The sequence below is a fragment of the Chenopodium quinoa genome, unplaced genomic scaffold (genome assembly GCF_001683475.1).
Source record: "Chenopodium quinoa cultivar QQ74 unplaced genomic scaffold, ASM168347v1, whole genome shotgun sequence".
NCBI lineage: Eukaryota > Viridiplantae > Streptophyta > Magnoliopsida > Caryophyllales > Amaranthaceae > Chenopodium > Chenopodium quinoa.
In genome coordinates, this window is record NW_018745120.1 from 753,390 (window position 1) to 768,047 (window position 14,658).

The window sequence follows — 14,658 nt, forward strand, 5'->3', positions numbered from 1 at the left end:
AGGCTTTAGTTGCAAATAATATGCTTTTTGCTCGGTTTCTTGCTTGATTTGCGTGTTTTTCAATGTGTTCTTTCACTCTTTTATCTCTTGGTCTATTGTGTAGGTGCTTGACGCTTTCTTTGATGCTATTGACCCGAGAAAAGACAAGAAAGTTCAATAGAAGAAGCTTGAAGCTAAGAAAGAAGCTAAGAAGCTTGAGGCAAGAAATCTTGAAGCTCGTAGAAGGCCTTAAACCGAGTATTGATCACTCTTTCAGCAATAACTTTTGATATACACATTGGATTGAGGCGATTCAAATTGCGTTGGAAACTAGACTTTAAGATATTTCCAACGGTAGGTCACACACACCAAGAGGCATCCCAGAGCAAAAGTTATGGCCGTTTGAATCTACAAGACACTGCCAGGCTGCGCAGCCGCTGCGGGCGCGGCTAATGGTGTCGCGGGCGCGGACCTCTGTTCTTCCCAGCTGTTGCAAATTTCAAGAGATGCCTCGGAGAAGCCTTGCCATGGGCGCGGCTCCGGCCATGCCCGCCGCGGGCGCGGGTTTCTAGGTCTTTTTCGAGCTTAATTTCCGAATTTCTTTCTTTCTCTTCTTGTAATATAAATAGAGGACTTCTTAGACTTCCTTTAGATAAGTTTTACATTTACTTTCTCCTCTAATTAGGACCAGGGTTAGATTAGGATTTTCTCTCTCTAGTTTAGGAGTAGTCTTAGAGAGAGAAAGCTTTGATTTCAATGGAGATTTGAGAGCTTGAAGAAGCAATTTTGTGGATTCTCTTCTCATCTATTCAATGAGCTTTTCTAACTTTTTCTCACCTTTATGGCTTTGTTTAATTCTTGTTTTTGCTTATTTCATTGTTGATTAGAGTAGTTAATTAGTTTACTTGTTTGATTCTTGATTTAATTCTAGTTTTACCTTGTTTTCCATGTTTTCCTTCATTATGTGTGCTTCGATTTTGTTCTAGGGAAATGGATGAAGGTTATGTTGATGAATTGAGTGATTGGTTGTGATTAGTATGCAATTGATTCTTGATTATTGTTTTTGGATGATGCTTACATTGACTAGAATCTTTTTAGCTAATTGATTCTTGGTTCTTAATTGTGCTTTCAACAATTGTGCGGAAGTGAGTTGATTGAGAGTCTAGATTCTTCCATACCTTTGTTAGGCTAGTTGCGCGGGAGTGAATTAGCTTAGTAGGATAATTAGCATGCTTAGTTGCGCGGGAGTGAGTTGAGTGTGTTAATCTTTCATAATTAAGAACACGATCATCTAATTGCGACTTGTTATTAAATTCATTAATGTAATTGGATTCCCCTTTCCCTAATATCTTGTTAATTGCTTTAAGTAGTGTTTTAGATGTTTCTCTCCCTATCTCACAACCTTCCTACTAGTCTAATTACCTCAAATTAATACACTTAGTCCCTGTGGTTCGACCCTAGCTTGCCACTTTCTAGTGTGAACTTGATAGAGTTAGGTTAGGAATATAAATTGTTGATTTGATCTAGGATAGTAAACAGGACCTATTGTCCCCTGATCAGCGGCAAGCCGCACGTAATAAGTTCTTTTTAGGACAACTCATAAACCTCGTTCATGCCTTTCTCCCAAGTAGAGTTCAAGGGATATGTAGGCGTCATTCGAAGCGCGCCTACGTTAAGCATGTTGTAAATATGCTTGGCACTCATAGAAAGTGGGAATTGACATATACGATCAGGGACACGATTAGGGACAAAGAAAAGTAGGGAGCTGCCAAAAAGTTTTTAAGGAACTTGAAAACCGTTCACGGATCATTTAAGGCAACAACGATAAAGGGACAACGATAAGCAACAACGATTGACCCATGCAGGTTACACCCCATTCATAATCCATGAGATTACTAACTCTATATGGTTTGGAACCATGAAAGGAGTATTGGGGATGATGGTACGAAGTGAGTCATGGAGTCACATTAGACTGTATTGGCCTCTACTCGATTCTTATTGTAAAAAAGTATTCTTGCGATCTCAAAGGCATGCAAACAAAGATTGAATTTGCTCCAAACTATTATTAGGTTCAATTGGTTGAATGTTAATGCAACATATAATTCTAAATATCTTGATCACTTGATTAAGCAACAAGATTAAAAAGGAACCTAAACCGGTTGTCCAAATTATCTTATTAGTCGTAATGTTCAATTACATATTCCCTTTAACATGCAATATGGTGATCATAAATATAATAAAATCATCATTAACATTGGAAGCAATTAAACCATAATATCGTTAGTCAAATCAAATCATAATAATAACCCTAATCATAATACTAGCAATAATAATAAGAGTAATTAAGTGATTAATTACTCACGTTCTGTGCTTCTTTAAATCGCTACATCATGAATAAATTGTTAGTAACTTCAAAGAATAATAAATCAAATTAAAATTAATTTAAATAAATGTAGAGTTTATTTGGTACAAACCCTCTATCGGCTCTAAGCCACCTTTGACGCCTTGGTTTTAGCATGGAACTTTGGGTGTTGTATGGACTTCGGGGAGTGCTTAAAGGATGTATGGTGAAAGAATAGGGAAGGCTAGTGTTTAGGCTAGAGCATAATAGAGAATGATTTGGTGTATAAGAGAGAAAGAGGGAATTGTTTGGTGCCCCAAAAATGGAGAAATCAGCTTCGTATTTAAAGAGAAAATATGAGGGGTGAAGCACGGAACCCTAGAATTGAAGCACCGGAAGAAATTAAACCTAAACATTGCCGTGACGCGACAATGTTGTCGTGGCGCGACAGAAATTGCTGTGTCGCGACATTTTGGTTTTTTGGAAAATCGTCTAGGTTCATTTTTATCTTTAAATTTGCATTAAGAACGTGATAAATTAGGCGTTGTTTCAGAGTTACAGACTTATTCCAAGCTTAGGGTTTATTTATCAATCGGGCTTAATTAATAAATTAAACGAAATGAATTGAAATGGTTTGGGCTGAAATGTGAGTTGGACTGAGTTTGACTAAATGCTTTGACTGATCTGTGGACTGAATATGTTTGACTAAATATGAATTTTAAGCACTCCAAAGATTAAATACTCAACCCGACCAACAATGGCTATGAAAGGTTATTCATCATCAGGTTTGGTTATGAGAAGACATTTTTAAGTGTCTACAGAAGCCCCCACTTTGACTTAGTTTGTAGAAACGTAAGTTTCGAAAACGATAGTCAAAGTAGTTGATTGGGACAGAGAATGATTTAAGACGTTTTGCGATCCTAAATCACTCTATATATGCCAATACCTACAGAAAAGCGTTAGTTCCACAGATAAAAGAGTGAAGAGATAGAATACGTATGTAACACCAATGGGCCAGTAGCAAATATGTTTGGTAGGTTTCCGCGCCTCGAGAAATCTACCAAATGAGAGTCTTTCGCGCCTTAGGAATTATATCGTGAACCACTGCGCCTCGAGCGGTCCACTAAATAAAAAGTGACAAGCTTCCGCGCCTCGGGAAAAATGTCGTAGACTCCTGCGCCTCGAGCAGCCTACTGAATGACGATCTTCCGCGCTTCGGGATGATCACTGAGTGTTTGATGAATGATGATGGTTCGTTTGTCCCCGAACTTGGGCTGTAGTTGTTGATGGTTTGATTGTCCCTGAACGTGGGCTATAGATGTTGATGGTTCGATTGTCCCCGAACATGGGCTGTAGATGTTGATGGTTCAATTGTCCCCGAACGTGGGTTGTAGATGGTTCGATTGTCCCCAAACGTGGGTTGTGGATGGTTCGATTGTCCGCGAACGTGCGTTGTGGATGGTTCGATTGTCCCCAAACATGGGCTATAGATGGTTCGATTGTCCCCGAACGTGGGCTGTGGATGGTTTGATTGTCTCCGAACATGGGCTGTAGATAGTTCGATTATCCCCGAACGTGGGTTGTTGATGGTTCGATTTTCCTCGAACGTGGGATGTACTTGAGACTTGCAAAACAGGATTTACCAAAGGAATCGTATGGACTGTGATTGACTTAACCAACTGACTTGACCAAGCTTGACTTGACACGACATGACATGTGTATGACATGTGACTGTGTGTGTATTTGTATGATTTGAGTGTGTGTGCAGACACAAGCAAATGAAAATGAAAAAGCAAAAAATTTCTGTCATTTTTTTCATGTTTTGTCATGAGTGGAGGGTACCGACTTTCTCTCGAAAAAGAAAGACGTGAAAAAATGAAGTAAAAATTTTGAAAAAGTTTTTGAACTTCCCCTAAAGAAAAAAGATTGAAGAATAGAAGAAGTGTTGTACTTCCATGCTGAGAAAATTTTAAAAAGTTTTTTAACTTCCCTTAAAGAAAAGACATGAGAAAAGGAAGAAGTTTTGAACTTCCTCATTGAGCAAAGCGAGATGAATCGCATGGATCAAATTAAATTGCTCGTCTTGAAAATAATGTATGCATGATGAATGTTCGTAGGCCAGGAGGCTAAGGACAATTACATCATGTGACACGATCAATGAATGCACTTAGGTCATGTAGCTAAGCACAATAGTTTGTTGTCAATGTATGTTGCTTAGGTCAGGAAGCTAAGCATCATATAGTGTATGAAAAACAATCTTGATGAACGTTTCTTAGGTCTGGAAGCTAAGCACGTATATAGATGATGTGATTGTTGAGTATTGCATGAAATAATGAATCTTGATGAGTATTGCTTAGTTCAGGAATCTAAGCACAACATTTAATGTATGAAACAACGAATTGCTTAGGTGAGGAAGCTAAGTGTGCCATGTTTCTTTTAATGAATTTTGTCCTGAAAGATTATGAAGCATACGCATTGTTGAAGTAAGATTTCATGATAAAGGGTTCCTAAGGAGAGGATATTATGGTTATGTATGTGTGAATGAAGTGTGTGAAAGTGATTCTAAGGCTGGCTACAAAGGCTATGGCGATGGGAATAGATGTGAGAAGAGTCAAAGATGATGACTCCTTAGGCTAGGTAAGCTAAGTGATGTGGGTTTAAGCCCCCCAAGTCTAGCTCGAGTTAGATAGGGATGAGCATTGGAGATGCTTTGACACGATCATGTATAACTATGAATATGAATATGGTCGCACCTCAATGTGAGGTTGCCTACGTATCCGTTAGGAATCAGGCTGAATGTAGCTCTAACTGAACTTTGCCCAAGTATGTGTACACCTCAAAGAGGTCTTTTGAGGGTTGTAACCTGGTTAAGCTAATGGTTTGAAGAAGAAAAGGGTAAAAGGCTCAAGACCCGAGATAAGCCCCCCAAGATGTGTAATTGTGTATTTGAAATTTGAACTTTGCAAGTTTTATTTTTTCATCTTTGTATGTTTTCTTTTCTATATCATGCGGTCCGTCACTCACTTAGCATTCATGTTTCTCAGGCATGGTACCAAGCATTTGATAAGAGATGCAATTCGAGACGTGTTCATATCAAAGACATTGGAACACTTGCCCTTAGACATTGTTTTACTATTGCTTTGCTTTTTTTTTTTTTTCTTTTTCCTTTTTCCTTTTTTTTTACTTGCTTTTGAATGTTACTCAAATCACACACCTTCCCATCCCAAGGTTAGGTGGATGTGGGTTGAAGAAATGAAGGTCAAATGTTAGACGAGGCTCAAAATGGTTAGTGAAGAAATGGAATATATGTTTGAATGGTTTAAGGGGAATGAATGGGTTGTAAATATGCCTCAAACCAGTGGTGTACCTTGTGTTTGGTTCGACAATTGATTTTTTTTTTTTTAATGCGAAAATGACATAATCGAGATGTAAAATAAATGCTTATTTTATTAATGAAAAGAGGTGAACGAAACATATAGAAGCACATACCAACTCAGAAACGGAATAATCTGTGCTAGACATGAATGCGGAAAAGGAAATGAACGATAAACTAAAAACATCATGAATTCTTGCACAAAGGACTCGTCGCGCGCTTTATCTTCACTATTTCTTGCCACCTGGAGGGACAGGAAGTTTGTTGGCATCAACTAGATCCTGGATGGCATCTTTTAAGTTCTAACACTGCTCTGTGGAGTGACCCCTTCCTTGATGGAACTTACAGTGAGCATTGGGGTTCCACTTGGCACTCCTTTGTTCAGGTTTTGGCTCTCGAAATGGTCTAATAGGTGTAATCAAGCCTTGACCGTAAAGGCGATCAAAGGCGGTGTCGTATGTCATTCCCAAAGGAGTGTAAGTTCTCCTTTTTCTTTTGAAGGGGAGTATCAAGAGCTAACACTTCATTGATATCGACCTAGCTTACATTGTCGGTAGTATTTTCGAGCTTAGAAGACGAAGAAGAAGGAAAGTCATTCTTCTTGATTTTTCAAGTGTTGTTACTACCAGCAGTCTTTATTTACTCGTCCTCAATATTGATGCCAATATCATATACAGACTTGAAAGTGTTCAATGGCAGGAATTTAAGATGTTGCTTGTACTTGTGAGTCAGATTTTGGATAAAGAGAGGAACCATCTCCTTTTCTTTTGGAGGATCCACCAAGAGTGCAGCTGTTTCCCTCCGCCTGTTCAGATAAGCGGTGAAGCCTTCATTCTCTTTCTGTTTGAGAATGGAGAGTTCACGTTCAGAAGTTCTAGTTTGAATGTTACATTACTTGTAACGATTCATAAAACTTTCAGTGACATCTTGCCTAGTTGCAGTGTGCTTGGCATCTAGGGAATAAAACCATTGTTGGCAAGCATGCTCCAAGGAGAGAGGGAACACTGTAGAGAAGAGTGCTACGTCCAAACCCTTGAGAGCCATGGTTGCAGAGAAGGACTTCAAATGGAATATTGGATTGTCAGTAGGTTTGAACTTGGGTATGTTAGAAGTGGAGAACTTTTCAAGGAGCTTATCCTTCACAGCCAAAGGAGTGGAAGGTTGTTCTATGTAGGTGAACTCTTTAGAAATTTTTCTCGCTTATTCTTATATCTTGTCAACTGTAGCAACGGTGACTTTGGTTTGTTCCATGGTATTGACCTTGGTGGTAAGGGTTTGCATCATGGTAGAAAGTGCCTCGATGGACTTGTGAATGCCCTCAATATCTTCTTTGGTGGCCATTAGAATGAATTGAAAGTAGTGTGAAGGTGATAGTTGATGTGGAGATGGTGAAGTTTTCTTTGAACGCCTCTTAGGTCTAAGAGGTTGTTGTGGTAGTGACTCGAACTGCACCAATCTACCCTTGCTTCTTGACCAAGTGCTGCAATATAAAGCAAACTCACTTAATGGTTTGACTTATTGCTCAAAATAGAGAAGGAAGAGGGAAATATAGACATTTGAAGACAAGTGAGAAAAACTCCACTCATTTTTATGACGGAAAAGGGAGACACATGCATGAACCTAGTATACGATCATAAACGACATGGTGCACGACTCTAGTCGAAAAATAAGGAAAGTGTGTGGAATATATTTAACTCGTGAGTGATTAGGTGATGTTATAAGACTCGTGTTATGATCGCATTGCTAGACATGTAAACAGTATCAAAACGACTGACGCGTGGACCAAAAAAGCACAGAAGACCAAAATAGGGACTGACTGGACTAAACCTGATTACCATTGCACGGTAACATTTTTCGTGACACGCCAAACTATACCGTGGTGCGGTACAAGTTGCCGTGACACGACACTGATTGCCGTGACGCGGCATTTCTGTCGTGGCACGGTAATCACTTCCAGGTTCTTTTTGTGCGTTTTTTCCAGTTTTTTATTTTAGTGTTTGCGCTAATTACTAGTGATTACGGTCCATTAGCATTAGTTAGTCGTAAAATAAACCACCATAGACAAAGAATGATCATTAAGGTCAGGATTAAAACAATCAAGGATGCACACGTAGAGCACGTAGTCACAATGATGCAATGAAAAGTTTGCAACCTAAGGTCAAGTTTTACGTTCCACTATGGTCAAGATTTTTGGTGTCAAAAAGGTACCATGGTTAAGAGTTTGGACGCGTTAACAAGGCAGCCTCCCTTGAGGGTGTATGCCAACGGGCGGCTCCGCAAGTTCGTGATTAAATAAAACTCGACTCTATGGTTTGGGTGGATTTAATAACTCGGATGAACCCTTATTGTCATGAACGTTTTCGGGATGAGAGCTTAAATCCCCCGGGGCTAAAACGTATGTAGAACACATGCGGTTTTTTAGAAGAATCGAAGGAAGCTAACAACGAGAAAAAAACAGAACCACTGAAAAAATTTCAGGACTGCCACACCACGGCAGAAATTGCCGTGTCACGGTAAAGATTGCCGCATTACGGAGCAAACTTTGCCGCGCCACGGCAGTTCTGCCGTTGCGCAGTAGACAAGAAATTTAATTTGTGCCTTTGTTGTTTCGATCCCGATCAGGTTATTCAATTTTTCCTACGTAGCGAACCTAAATACAATGTTAAAATGTCAATGCTTATGCAAAAAATGCCAAATTAATCACAGGAATACGATTCAAGAATCTTTCAAGTCGCATCCAATCATCTCAATTAAATAGCGATCATTCAAATTGATAAGTAACCAAGAATCCTCCCCACTGGAGTCGCCAAATTGTAGGCGTCATTCGAAGCGCGCCTACGTTAAGCATGTTGTGAATATGCTTGGCACTCATAGAAAGTGGAAATTGACATATACGATTAGGGACACGATTAGGGACAAAGCAAAGTAGGGACCCTCCAACAAGTTTTTAACAAACTTGTAAACCGTTCACGGATGATATAAGATAACCACGATAAAGGGACAACGATAGACAACAACGATTGACCCGTCAAGGTTACACCCCATTCATAATCCATGAGATTACTAACTCCATATGGTTCGGAACCACGAAAGGAGGATCGGGGATGATGGTATGAAGTGAATCATAGAGTCACATTCGCCCATATTGGCCTCTACTCGATTCTGATTGTGAAAAGTATTCCTGCGATCTCAAAGGCATGCAGACAAAGATTCACTTTGCTCCAAACTATTATTAGGCTAAATTGGTTGAATGTTAATGTAACATATAATTCTAAATATCGTGATCACTTGATTAAGCAACAAGATTAAAAAGGAACCTAAACCGATTGTCCAAATTATCTTATTAGTCGTTATGTTCAATTACATATTCCCTTTAACATGCAATATGGTGATCATAAATATAATAAAATCATCATTAACATTGGAAGCAATTCAACCATAATATCGTGAGTCAAATCAAATCATAATAATAACCCTAATCATGAAACTAGCAATAAGAATAAGAGTAATTAAGTGATTAATTAATCATGTTCCGTGCTTCTTTAAATAGCTACATCATGAATAAATTGTTAGTAACTTCAAAGAATAATAAATCAAATTGAAATTAATTTAAATAAAAGTAGAGTTTATTTGGTCCAAACCCTCAATTGCCTCTAAGCTACCTTTCACGCCTTTGTTTTAGTATGGAACTTTAGGTGTTTTATGGACTCCAGGGAGTTCTTAAAGGATGTATGGTGAAAGAATAGGGAAGGCTAGTGTTTAGGCTAGAGCATAAGAGAGAAAGAGAGAATGATTTGGTGTATAAGAGAGAAAGAGGGAATTGTTTGGTGACTAAAAACTGAAGTTAGCTTCGTATTTAAAGAAAAAATATGAGGGGTGAAGCACAGAACCCTAGAATTGAAGCGCTTTAAGAAATTAAGCCTAAAAATTGACGTGACGCGGGAAATGTTGCCGTGGCGTGGCAGAAATTGTTGTGTCGCGGCATTTTCGTTTTCTGGAAAATCATCTAGGTTTATTTTTATCTTGAAATTTGCATTAAGCACGTGATAAATTAGGCGCCGTTTCAAAGTTACGGACTTATTTCAGGCTTAGGGTTTTTTGTTTACTAATCGGGCTTAATTAATAAATAAAACAAAATGAATTAAAATGGTTTAGGGTGAAATGTGAGTTGGACTGAGTTTGACTAAATGCTTAGACTTATCTTTGGACTGAATATGTTTGACTAAATATAGATTTTAAGCAATCTTAAGATTGAATACTCAACCCGACCAACAATGGCGATGAAAGGTTGTTCATCATCGGGTTTGGTTTTGGGGAGACATTTTTAGGTGTCTGTAGGATATTTAGCACGAATCATAAGTTTACCCATGCCCAAATTGGTCTACAAATACCAAAAATGAGTTCGGGAGCGAGGGTACTAAGATAACGTTCCCTTTGAGGGTAATCGCCATCCTAGCTCTAGTGCGGCGTCTACTAGTTTTTCCTCTTTCAAAATTCCATCACCAAACAATATATGCAATGTGATACCTAAACTAAGTTAGTTGATTTTATTTACACGCGTCAATCACAAAAGGATTATATTACAACGAATGTTGTTATTCTTATATAACTCAAATTTGTGAAAGGACAAAAATAAACAAGATCTTGCTTATGTGATAAAACAATCAATTATTTAATCTAATTCCAGTCTTGTTTTAACGAAAGAATACTATGTCGAATTAATTAATTAAAGGTTTATTTTAATGTGATCAAGCAACACTAATCAGTCGAATTAGGTGATTTAAGACAAGAAAAGAAAAGTGATTTATCTAAGTGCTCGAGAATTACCACTTTTCCATGCAAGATCTTCGTTTAGAATGTAAACGGATACCTTCTTATTCGGGATCCTCCACCTTAAGAACAAAGTAATAAAAGGGTGAGTGTTTAAAAAAGAGGGTTTTATTATTGCTCAAATTCACAAAGTGAACTGTTGACTTTCTGGCTATATTTCAAAGGAATGGTGTCCTTCGAACAATTGTATTATTCCGATAGAGGGTTCGGAATTATTAGAAAGCTAATTATTCAGTGAGGTCAAGTGATCAGAATGCCTAGTTGGAGGACACTTCCGATCGGTAATATTAATGCATTATTAATATTACAACTTAATCTTGACTGAACCCTTCGGGTCACACCCAATCGAGTAACCGAACCGAAACGACGAATTAATCCTAAGGATTTAATGAGTCATTAGAGTATTACAAACATAGACGTCGAATTCCGAGCTTAGAGCGTTGGAAACCGAGCGTCGTAAGTTGAGTCGAATTTAGGAATCGACGAGACAAGAAATCAAGCAAACAAGAAGTTACAAATATACCCTTAGCCTTGGAATGCCCCGAGCATTCCGAGGGCCTAGGGTGATATAGCTAGAAAAGGCCCTACCGCAAGGCAAGGCTTGGCCGCAAGCTTAGCATGCCTAGCAAGGCCGAGCATGCTGACCGAGGATGCCTTGCGCGCATTGCAAGGCCAGCATGGCTGACCGCATATGCTAGGCAAGCTAGCAGCACCAGTTGCACCATCGCAAGGCCAGCACGCAAGTGCTCGCTAGGCCTCGCACATGGTCATAGCGAGTGTGCGAGCTCGCTAGCAATAGCAGCGCATGCATGCTAGCATCGCAAGCTAGCAGCGCTGGCTAGCTGGCTGGTGCGGCTTGGCAGTATCGCTTGCGCGCTAGGCGTGCTAGCATGCTAGTGCCTCGCAGACAAAAGCTCGCAAACAAGCACAACATGCTAAGCTGGCAGGCCCAGTTGCACCATCGCAAGGCCAGCACGCAAGTGCTCGCTAGGCCTCGCACATGGTCATAGCGAGTGTGCGAGCTCGCTAGCAATAGCAGCGCATGCATGCTAGCATCGCAAGCTAGCAGCGCTGGCTAGCTGGCTGGTGCGGCTTGGCCAGTATCGCTTGCGCGCTAGGCGTGCTAGCATGCTAGCGCCTCGCAGACAAAAGCTCGCAAACAAGCACAACAGCAGCTCGCATGCGTGCGTAGCTTGCGAGCTGGGCTGGGCGCAAGCACAACGCTTCGCTGGCAGGCCCAGCTGAGCACCAGGCCAATAGTATGGCGCGCCTTGGTGCCCAAGGCTGGGAGCCAGGTGGGGGCTGCGATAGGGCGCGTGTGGGAGCCAGTTTGTGTGATTTTCTTAGGGAGCAAGGGAAGGGTAGTCCCCGCTTGTGGTCCTCACCTAACCCCTTTCTCTCCACTTGACACTTGTTGTTTCTTGACTCATTTGCATTTTAATTTGATTTTAGAATTAAATTAAATTGAATAAATACCTTTTTACCAACTCTCGTACATTTATGGGAGATTGGAATTCAAGGGCTCCTTTCCCTATAAATACCATTCATTTGGCATTGGGAAAGGGCACTTTAGTTGTGAATTTGAAAGGATCTCCACAATCGAGAACACTTCTGTTCTAATACTCTAAGTACTTTTGGCCTAGCCCCGACTAAGCTTCGGGGTAGGGGTTGTTCGGGTCGGGTCTTGAGGGTGAGAGCCGTTGGAGGCTTGCGCATTTGCGAGCTCTACGCTTTCAAGTACGAGCTCTAAGAAGGGTGAAGCACGCATCAAGGGTATGATCGTCTTTTCTTCTTTCTCTCTTTTGTTAATTAATTATGTGATTGTTAATTAATATGCATGTTTAGTTACTTTAATTTGTATGCGGATTTTGGGAGGGGTTCATTCCGCGTAGTGTCGGACACTACGAAACCCAACAACGGTATCAGAGCCGCGCTCATTGAATTATTGTATGCGTGTATGCGAGCATGGTGCGTTGCTTGGTGCGGCATGGTGCGCTGCTTAGTGTAGTGTGATGCAGTGTGTGGGCTGCGATGTGTGGCTACGACCAGCACAAATTCGTGGAGCTAAGGCCTTTGAGGCCGTGACTTATGTGCGTACAAGTGCGCTAATGTGGTCGGTGTAACGCGCAAGCGACATCGTAACCCACTCCCACGTGCTTGGGGCACCAAGCGGTTGTGCGAGCCGCAGCCACACAAGGCACACCAAGCTTGGTTCTAGGCACTTGGACATTGTTGGGCTATGTGTTTTGCGATTTTTGTCGTTTTAATTATTTATTTAATTATTTTATTATTGTATTTTAACGAGGCTAGACCTCGGTTTTTTAGGCAATTGCAAAATAATTTGGCAAAATTTGGGTTAACTGGCTTAATTAATTGGATTAATTAAGTGGGATGCAGAATTTAGTGAGAGCTTCATTAATTACTTGAGCTAATTTTATTGTGTTTAATCACATAATCGGTTAACAACTTTGACTAGTTTTTAATTAGGCGCGTTAATTGGATTAACCACCTAAGTTAGTTACTAGTTTGCGCGTATTTTGTATTGTTACTTGTTTTACGTTGTAAAGTGCATGGGTCATTCACATATAGTGAATGGATGAATGGAATGAATATTCTATCGCAGGTTTTATGAAAATGGCAACTAGTGGGGCCCGATTAGGATAATAAATACGGACTACAATCCGTTATGTATCTTTGTAAATCTAAATACCGGTCTACGAACCGTTGCATATTTTTGTACCTTCATATTTAGATTAGTCCTAGTCATAATTACTAGTAGTTGCATTATTAATGGCGATGTCTCGAAGATGGCGATTCTTAGAAGATGAGGCCAAGATGATGTGATGAAGACCCTTGAAGACTTGAAGACTCAAGGGGTCATGCTAGTTGCCAAATGCATCTTTTACTTATATTTTCTATATATAATTATGCTTATATATGAATGATATGTTAGATGCATGTTTAGGATTTCAAATGTTGCGATGATTAATTAAGTTCACTTAAATCAACCAACATAGAAACCCAAGGTCCCTATAAATTTGAGGCAAATTTGCCATTCCAAGACTTACCGAACTAATGTGAATAGTGATGGGCTATGCCAAAGCAAGGCATCACTATCTCCATAGCAACGTAAGGTATACTAGGTATACAAGTTGATTTTGGTTAAACTCAACAATATCAGTAAGGAGTCCTTAGATGTCGTGGCAATGGAGATAAACGTCATGAAAGCATTAGATGCGACATTTTATCGAACCAAGAATAGCTTAGAGCTATTAGCAATTAGATTGCTTACCTTAAAATATTAAGTGTTAAGACAAGCCAAATCATGCTTAATCACTTTTTGACTTTTGGGATCTTGGAATCGTTTTATTCTTGCCTAAAAGGGACAAATTTAATATGTGGATAAAACACTCAATAAGATTGAAAACTTTCATGTATGCTTTAAATTTCAAACTTATTGGTTTTATGAATGGTTTTTCATTTCAAATTCTATCAATTGTAGAAACATGTCTGCGAATAACTCAAACAACCAATTTTCGTTACGCTTAATTCTCGATAATGAGAAATTGAGTGGGCCAAATTTTCTTGATTGGCAAAGGAACATGCATATAGTTCTCAGGCAAGAGCAAAAGGAATACGTCCTTGATGAGGAAATGCCCGACGCTCCCAATGAGGAGGTCACTCAGGCTGCCCTAAACCGATGACAAACTGCCAATCAGGATGTCAAGTGCATCATGTTGGCCACGATGTCTCCAGACCTCCAAAAGACTTTCTTTGAGAAGGAGACAACTTTTGAGATCATTTCTGAACTTCAGAACATGTTCCAAGAGTAGGCTCGAACTGAGAGGTTCGAAACCCACAGGCAGATCCTTGAGAGCAAGCTCAAGAAAAGAGAGCCAGTCAACCCACATGTACATAAAATGATCGGATTATTTGAAAAACATGGAAAAGGCTTGACGCTTGGTATTCGACCGAGATGGCAATTGACATTATTCCCCATTCACTGCACAAAGGCTATGATCAGTTCAAGATGAACTATAATATGAACATTATGGAGAAAACCCTCACCAAGCTCCGTGGGATGTTGAAGCAAGCCGAGCAAACGCTCAAGGATGAAGGGAAGCATGACATGCTT